Below are 10,028 nucleotides of genomic sequence, written 5' to 3'. Positions count from 1 at the left end.
AATGAACACAATACCTTTCCTTTCTGGTCTGATTGCACTGCTAGAACTTGTAATACAAGACTGAAAAGCAATGGTAAAGGGGGACATTTTGTCTTTTGCAAAAAAAATGAAAAGAAGCTCAAGTTTCTCATCGTTACATACAATGTTAACTACAGGAATCTTGTAGCTATTGTTTACAAAAATCAAGATTTTTCCCAGCTATTCCTAATTTGGNGAGTGCTAGATTGTGTTAAGTGTTTTTCTCTATCAACTAGTGTGTTTTAACAGTTTCCTTCTTTAGCCTGTTGATATGGTGAGCTGCATCAATTAATTTTTAGATATTTAATGGACTTCTTATTTTTTGGATCTCTTCTTAGATGTATTGCTTGTTTTGTTTGCACAGGAGGGATTAAAATTGGGGGTTTGCACACATCAAATACATGCTCTGCCACACCTCTACTACCATTGGCCTGATCTGCTGTTTTACTATAGTTTTCACACAAGCACACACATACATACAAATGNACAAATACACAGATATGCACACACACATATGTATGTACTCATGTACACACATACACACACAGACACACATGTACATACATATGCACATACAAACAGAGTTAAGAGAGATATTGATACTAGTTTTCCATTTTTAATGTATAATTTCTTGTTTTTNTTTTCAGGGCAGTGTTGAGTTCATGCTTCCATATAATGAAAACTATCACTTTTATCTGTATTTCAATAAAAGAAACTTTTTCAAATGTATGGAATTCCCCACCACTACCACCACCACTACCACCACCACCACCACCACCAAATAACAGAACAGACTTTCTACTATTTATCCATCACTTTAAATAGCATCTTCTAACTTCTGCTTTTTATAATGAGAGAATCCAAGAATTGAATATGAATGAATCTTCCTCTTACTTAACAAGCAAAAAAACCCAAACAAACCTGTTTTGGAAATTTTGGTCATTTCCAAAATGTTTTACAAGCCTTGTTTCTTCTTTTTAGGAACATTTTCCCATGACTTCTCTAGTTAGTGGGATATGGCATCTAATACTTTGTCATAGACTTTCAATTATTGCTTATAAATGTATTTGAATATTATCCATGCTTCTAACTACAAGCCAGTTTTCCTTTTTGTCAATGCTTTTGAGTCTCATGTAAGTATATTAATTCATCTTTACCAAGGACTATCTGAAAATATTGTCAATCCTTGTAAAATGTCTTTTTCAAGAAATGGCTTTTGTTAAATCTAAAATAGTAAGGAGAGGTCTATCTCTTGGAATTATAGAGTTTTCTGTAAATTTAANATAATAAAATGTCAAGGGTTTTTTATTTTTAAATGTGTGTGTATGTGTGTGTGTTGTGCGTGTGTGCACATGCGTGCTCATGCATGTGCTTGTGAGTGCAAGTGACTGCGGAAGCCAGATACATAACCAAATAAGCAACTAATAAAAATAGTTCAAATAGGGCTGGAGAGATGGCTCAGCAGTTAAGGGCTTTGGCTGCTCTTTGTCATGGCTGTGAGCAAACACCATGACTAAAGCAACTCTTATATAGACAATATTTAATTGGGGCAGGCTTACAGGTTCAGAGGTTCAGTCCATTATCATCAAGATGGGAGCATGGCAACATCCAGGCATGCATGGTGCAGAAGGAGCTGAGAGTTCTATATCTTCATCTGAAGGCTGCTGGCAGAATACTGGCATTCCAGGGAGCTAAGATGAGAGTCTTAAAGCCCACCCCTCACAGTGACACCCCTACTCCAACAGGGCCACACACTCTAGTAGTGCCATTCCCTGGGCCAAGCATATACAAACCATCACACTCTTCAAGAGGACTCGTCTTTCAATTCCCAGCACCACATGGCAGCTCCCAACTGTCTGTAACTCCAGTTCTAGAGAATCTGTCACCCTCATACAGCCATGCATACAGGAAAAACTTCAATGCACACAAAAATAAATCCCTTTTTAGAAAAAATAGCTCAGATACAGAATTAGAAACAAACCAGCCTTTGACTTTTATTTATTATTTTATAACTTTATTACTTAGTGCTGCTGAGGATGGGACCCAGGGCCTTGTGCATGCTAAGCAATTGTTCTACCATTAGGCCTTGCTCCCTGCCTCAGGTAAGCAATTTTCTAAAGTAAGTAAATAAATAAATAAAAATAAAAAATACTATTACATTTATCTTCTTGTTCTTGAAATTTGGCTTTTATGATCTGTACCTGATATAACCATTGCTTCCTTATTTGCATTTTTTATGTTAGTACCAGGGATGTACAGTATTTCCTCGGACTTCTGTTCATGTCTACAAAGTTTGCAATGGCAATACTTTGCCCAGCAGTGGCCAGGATGAGACCATAGGAAGAAGAGATCCTGAGGGCATTTTCTCAAAGCCACAGTTAGTAGGGAGGAGCAGGGTTATCACCATCCTTTCCAGGATGAAGAAACTAAAGCAAATAGAGGCCCAGTGGAGATTGGAAGCTTAAAGCAGGTCTTAACTGATCTATATTTCCCTATACTTATTTTTTTTTCAATTTTTTTATTAGATATTTTCTTAATTTACATTTCAAATGCTATCCCAAAAGTCCCTTATACCTTCTCCCCTGCCCTGCTCCCCTACCCACTCACTCCTACTTCTTGGCCCTGGTGTTCCCCTGTACTGGGGCATATAAAGTTTGCAAGACCAAGGGGCCTCTCTTCCCAGTGATGGTCTCCACCTTTAACTTCTGTATTTTAATGCTGAGTCCTTAACTTAGAAAGAACAGAAATCTATCTAGATACATTGACACAAAGTAAGTCATTTTTCAAAAGACCAAAAGATGACCAAAACTGGTCAGCACCACTAGTGAGAGAGAGAAATGTAAATTAAAACCAGGATAATAATCACCTTATATCTGTTGGAGTGGTTACTATAACTACTACTACTGAATGTCATAAAGACAGCAGGTGTTGGCAAAGCTGTGAAACGGGGCGCTTTGCACACTATTGGTGGAGGAATAAATGAACACAACTACTGCTGTGGAGCATAATGCAGATGTCCATCAGAAGCTAAGAAAGGAGCTGGCACAGGATCCACCAGTTCCCCTACTAGAGTGTATCCAAAGGAAATTAAGTTTATTGCAGTGATATTCATCTTCATTGTGATACAATTCACAATTGCTCAGACATGGATCCAACTTAAGAGCCCATCAGTGACAAGTGCCTAAGATAATATACAATGAAAAACCAATTAGGCATAGAAGAACAAAGTACTCTTGTTTGCCAAAACATGAAGCATCTGGAGGATGTGATGTTCTGTAGAATAAGCTAGGCACAGCAATACAAAGGGGCACAATCTCACACAAGTATAAAAACAAATTTATCTTATAAAAATAGTAAAATGGCGGCTACTGAAGTTGAAGTGGTTGGGAGGTACTGTCTAACAGACCACAATTCTCAATTAAATAGGAGAAAAATATTCCAGATGTTTATTGTACAATATGGCGTATGGCGAATATAAAATCTATTGTAGATTACACTCTTAAAAATGCTCAGTGAATACATGTAAAATGTTCTCATAATAACTATATGATGTAACACATAGGTTAAGAAACAAGACTGAGTCATTCTACTGTGTGTGTGTGTGTGTATGTGTGTGTATATTTTAAAGTATTAAATTCTACACAGTAAATATGTACAATTTATCTCTCAGTATGAATAATAAAGTGTTTAATGATAAGATTTGAATGGATTTTTGTTTCAGAAGCATTGACTGAGATCCACTTAAGATTTGGGACCCTAGGCTCGGATGATGGATCAGTCAATAAAGTCCTCGTCAAGCATGGTGACCTGAGCCTGTATCCCTAGTACCTATGTAAAAAGCTAGACACTGTAGAGCACACCTGTAGTTCCAACACTGAGGAGTCAGACACAGTAGGCTCTTGCTGGGTGATCAGTCTAGTCAACCAATTGTTATAACTACTAAAATAAGAGAAGGAAAATAAGGAACACCTTAACAGGTAAGACAAAGCTACAGTTAGGTCTAAAGGAAGAAGAGATCACTAGGGGATGGAAGGAAGAGGGTGATGGGGATGAGGACTACACAGTGTTTGTATTAATTACTTTTCTCATTGCTATGACAGCATCCCAGAAAAAGACATATTCAGGAAGGAGCATTTTACTTGGGTCCACAGTTTGAGAAGAAATGCTGACAGGGAAGGTTTGACAGTAGTCATGTCAGGTGACTGGTTACAATGGTTCTTGAGTCAGGAAGCAGAGAGCAGTGGATGCTCGTCTTCCATGTGCCTTCTTCTTTTCACTCAGCCGGTGAGGTGGCATTACCCATACTCAGGTCTTCCTCCCTCTGTGACACCCTTCTGGAATCATCTTCATAGACACCCAGAGATACGTTTCCATGAGATTCTAAGTCCAGGCAAGGGGACAATGAAGATTGGCCACCACAGATGCAGAGGTCAGTCATGAAGCACTGCACATTCTTGAACTGGCAAGTGGTTAGGTAGTGCTGGAGGCCAACAAGGGACAGGTTGAAGCAGTGGGTGGGAGAAGATGGGATTGTGAAGTGACTCCTGGGCCCTGACTCTGGATGATGATGGGAACCATTTGTTTTGTAAAGATGTTTCTGCNAGCAGTATTGATAATGGATTNTGCAGACACAATTAAAGGCTGGGAAATAAGGCAAACAAACAAATAAGGCTTCAGCACAGAAAATGAGGAAGGGCTGGAATTGGGGCATATGACTGTGGTAAAGAAGGTGGTGACTTTAGAGATCTTAAGAAAATAGCCTTGAGACATTCGAAAAGGACTCCAAGGAGAGAGACCAGGGTCCTACTTTTGTTTGTTTGTTTTGTTGAGACAGGGTTTCTCTACATAGCCCCCTGACTGTTCTAGAATTCACTCTGTATACCAGACTGGCCTCGAATTCACAGAGATCTGCCTACCTTGGCCTCCTAAGTGCAGAAATTAAAGGCATGCACCACCACCGGCTGGCTCAGGATCCTACATCTTATCTCCTCAAATGCCTTCTAATTCAGACATAGGTTCAGACAATCATTAATCTCTTTCTAATAGCATCTTACTATTGGTGTGCACAGTGGATGANAAGCAGTGGGGGTGGGGTTCGGCTTCCTGCTTAGCATCTGTCTTAGTTAGGGTTTCTATTACTGTGACAAAACACCATGACCAAAAAGTAAGTTGGGGGTGGGGGTGGGGGAAAGGGTTTATTCAGCTTATACCTACAAATTGCTGTTCATCATCAACAGAAGTCAGGACAGGAACTCAAACAGGGCAGGAACCTGGAGGCAGGATCTGATAAGGAAGCCATGAAGGGGTGCTGCTTGCTTCTCATGGCCTGATTCCCATGGCTTGCTCAGCCTGCTTTTAATAGCGCCCAGGACCACCAGCCCAGGCATGGCACCACCCTCAATGACCTGGGTCCTCCTTGGTCAATCACTAATTAAGAAAGTGCTCTACAGGCAGGCCCATAGACCACTCTTGTGGAGGAAGTTTCTCAATTGAGCTTCCTGCCTCTCAGATGACTACTGTTTATGTCAAGTTGACATAAATCTAGCCAGCATGGTATCTGTGGAGAGTATTTTAAAAATCTTCAACATAGCCCCTAACTCCTTTGCCATTTAACCTTTAACCTCCTAGCCCAGTCTTCCATGNTGTTCCCTTTCTTGTTCTGCTCCTTACCCCCATTTTCCTTTGGTTGACATCGACAAGAAGCTACTAATATCCCTCTCCCATCTCCTCTAAACAGCCAACATTTGTTCAATCCCTACCTTGGTCAGAGATGAGAGAGTGCTCAAAGAGGAACTCCTCCAGGAATCTGCAGGCAACATCCTCAAGATATCAGAGCAGGATAGAAGGACACAGGGACGGAGAGATCAGCAGTCAGTGGGCTCATCAGCAAGACTTGAAAGAACTGCACATGGGCCCAAGCGTTACCAACTCTCACTTTGCAGAAAAGGAACAAGGTCTCTACAGGTTTCTTGATTTTTTTCCTACCTATGATCAATAGCAAGGGTAGGGACAAGCCCTTTGCCTCTGCCTGGCCTCTCTGCCTGTCTTGGTGGCCTCCTTTGGCCTATTGCAAAGGCCTTCTAGCACACTGCACTTACATAATCTCCTAAATCTGTTTTCATTTCCAAGTGTGTAGACAACAAAGAAAATTTGAGTAGGGCTGAAAAGTAGACGTCTGTTATCACCTCCCTAAGAAGTCTAGAAAACTGGTTACTGCTTGCTCCAAGTGTAGCTTACTCTCAGTCCCAACAGCTTCATGCCAACTGACTTTTTTATTTCTACCATAACTATAAGGGCCAAGAGGAAACACTAAAGTTAGGACTATGTTAGGCCAGATTCAGGGGTGACATCATCCAACTCCATCTCTCTGTGTTCTCAGGCACTTTAAGAGCCTCATGTGAGGTTTCTAGTCTGTTTCTAAGAGGAAGGAAACCTGTATCTTTTCAGGCTAAATGATGAAGCACCAGGAGGAGGACTAGCAAAGCCCCCTCAGCACTGGCTTTNCTCAAGCAGGAGAGCCTATCAGGGCAGGAGATCCAGGGCTGATGGAACACGTCAAGCCTCCTTAGAAATGCAGCTGAGAGTAACTTATAACTGGTAACAGCTGAGATACACTAACACCTGACCGAAAATCCCAGTGCATGGTTCCTACCCCCCACCCTTGTGTAAGTGTGTGTGTGTGTGTGTGTGTGTGTGTGTGTGTATGTGCGCACACATGCATGCATGTGTATAATGGGGCGGGCTTGGGGCTAGAGAATGTAAACCCTACTGAAGCAAAGTTATTTACCTTACCTCCTGCTTACCAGGTCAAATGGATAGGAGGTTGCACGTGGAATCCTTGAGCCAGTCAAACCGGTCTCCCTTGGAAGCATTATTAACAGCCTCCATCTTGGCTGCTATGTCAAGCCAACATATGGTACCAAGAACAACTATAAAAAAGCACNTGTAGTTTTACTTAACTTCTGCCTCTGGCACTCAAAAGCCCAGAACATTCCCCTAGAGGCATGATGCCCAGTGAATCAGGATTCCACAGGCTTGCTTTNCCATGGCCCTCCTTCCTGCTATTCAGNCTGCTCTGATAGGATTCACACAGTCCNNACCCCTGCCTATAGATGTGTTAGAGCTACATGGATTTTGGGCGGTTCCTTCTTTTCAGCATAAGTGGACAAGTGCAGGGCCATTTCATGGCTATTGTCAGGCAGAACCATTTCCCTCCGCTTCCTGGTTAAGGAAGGGCAGAATCCCTTCTTTTTCAGCCACAAGTTCATCCTCATTCCCAACATCCATTTAGTTGTTTCAACCTTTGTGAACTGTTAATTCATGTATAAAAGCAAATTATATATCCCAAAGCAGTCCCTGTTGCAACTACTTCCTTATCTAAAACTTTCCCTAAAAACCCTTAAATTTGCCTTTGATTTTTTTCTGATTTTTTTTCCCTACCTCCGGAAGTCTCTTTAGTTCCCAGAGCCCGTATTCTAATGCCTCCTTTTTGAGCCACATTCTCTATCATATGAAACATAATCGCAGCACCTCCTCAGAAACTCAGTTACAGAACTGGCCCCCTCATGTTATTTTGTCAAGAGGTCTTTGGTTATTTCATNCTCTATTAAGTTGTGTTGGCAGAACAGATGAAAGTCCAGGCAGTCTCAGGAGCCTAACAAAGTGTAGAAGGTTAAAGCCCACCCACCCCCATGCTGTGGTGTGTAACAGGGTAGGGAGAGAAGGGGGGGAGAGTGACCTGTTGCAGTAGCTGCTGAGCCCTTTCAGTCTCTGACTGTATTGCTAACTATGTGGAGGGAATCAGTTTTCTCTTCCTCCTGTAGAAGATGGTGCTGATTGTTGTTACAAACATACACAGTCCACCCGTTTAGTCTCTGTTCCCCTGAAAAAGAAATCCATCCCTGTCAGAAACCAACCCCCACAGTTCAGCAAAGCCTCCCTGTTTTCATTTGTTTAATTACAAGCCCCCCCCCAACCCCCAAAGGCCTATCAGGTAGAGTGGATTTTTAGAAACCTAACAAATATGCAAGTCTGTCCTTGGCTCACAGAACTCCTGTTTGTACAAAAAGAAAAGAGTAAATATTCATACCTGCATGCGTTTCCATTCCATCCATTTAAATGTATTTTGTGGAGAAGTAACCTGAGTCCTGATATATTCAGTTATAACTAGAATTTTATGTGGGAGAATTAATGTTCACACAGTCCAAAAAAATATTCCATAATGATATTTGATTTCATTTTGATGGGAAGAAGCCTGGAGGCCCAGTGGGTCAGAGAGTGACTGGAAGGAAGGAGTGGTAGCCCAGCAGGACTTGCGTGACCCTGCTAGTGAATTCTCCCAAATATCTAAAGGAAGAATAGATAACAATCTTACCAAAATTTGTCATATAAGGAAACATGAACGTTTTCCAATGTGTTTATGAGGGGCAGCATAGCCTAGATATCAAAGCTTGACAATATTTGAAGAAAAGTAAGGTATGTCCCAATCTGTTTCAAGAACAGAAACAAAACAAAACAAAACAAAACATAACAAAGCAAAACAAAACTAAAACAACATTGAAACAGTTGGGCATCATATAGGAAGAAAATGATCTTGGCCCTTAATTCACATTAATTCCAAGCACATTATTGATTTAACTATAAAAGCATTAAGACCAGGCAGTGGTGGCATATGCCTTAAATCCCAGCACTTGGGAGGCAGAGGCAAGCAGATTTCTGAGTTCAANGCCAGCCTGGTTTACAGAGTGAGTTCCAGGACAGCCAGGGCCACACAGAGAAACTCTGTCTTGAAAAACCAGGAAAAAAACCACTAATAATAATAAATCTATGCAACATGAAGAATATTTATTGATCATTGCAAGGCANATATTTCTTAAATAAGGCATAAAATATGGACAGAGAACAGCTTTATTTATTATTACATATAGCAGCTTACCAAAAGATAGCATTAAAAAATGAAAAGCTATAGAAAGGAAGAATTTTTCAATGCATGTATCTCCCCAGACTTGCTCAAAACATACATGAAGAACTACTGCAGGTCGACGAGATGGCTCAGTGGAGAAAGGCAATCCTCACCAAACCTTGTGACCTGAGTTCAGTCCCTGGGACCCACAAGGTGGAAGGAGAGAACGACTCTGCCAGTTGTCTTTTAACCGCCATTTGAACCCCAAATCAATAAATATAAAAACAAAAACATCGCTGCATAATGAGAAAAGGTAAACAAAGTTTTAGTCNGCAAAAGCCATGAAAAGACAAAAATAGGGATACAGAAAAGATCAACAAAAATGTTTTAAATGTCTTCAATACCAATAGCTAGTAAGAAAGTGTAAATTAACCCCTTGGTGACCTCCTGACAGATTTCTCAGACAGGCTAGCATGGATTTTATAGGATAATACCAAGAGTCAGAAGGACGTGAATGGAACAATTAGAACTCATAAGCAATAGTGTTAGGCACAAGCATGCAGGAAAGTTAATTTGTGAAATCTGTTCAAGTTAAAAATGAAAAGCCCTTGTGATCTAGTAATTCCACTTTTAAGTACTTAACCCAACAAAATGAGGTCACTTGTCACCGGGAAACAAGAGCCAAATGTTCCAACAGTATTCTATATCAAATGTATGTTGGAATCCCAACTAGAAGAAACTCAAATAGCTGTCAATAGAATGGATTAATTATGGCATATTTATATGGTGAGATGTTTTACAGTAGGAAAAATGAACTATGACATACACAGTAATACCTTCTCAGTGTAGGGATTTGTCTGGTTTAACCTGTCACANTCTCTGTGAGTTCACATATGTATCAGTATTGTGTCTGGAAGACAGTGTTTTCCTGGAGGGATCCACCACCTCTGCCTCTTACACATTCTGGGTCCTTGTTTACATAAAATCCTGAGCCTTGAGAGAAGGAGTTTGATGAGGACATCCCATTTAGAGTTGAGTGCTCCAAAGTCTCCGTCTCTTTGCACCGTGACCAGTTGTGGATCTCTGTGTTAATTATCATAGACTATAA

Source organism: Mus caroli, chromosome 9 (genome assembly GCF_900094665.2).
Source record: "Mus caroli chromosome 9, CAROLI_EIJ_v1.1, whole genome shotgun sequence".
Classification (NCBI taxonomy): Eukaryota; Metazoa; Chordata; class Mammalia; order Rodentia; family Muridae; genus Mus; species Mus caroli.
Note: the sequence above shows the minus strand (reverse complement) of the source record.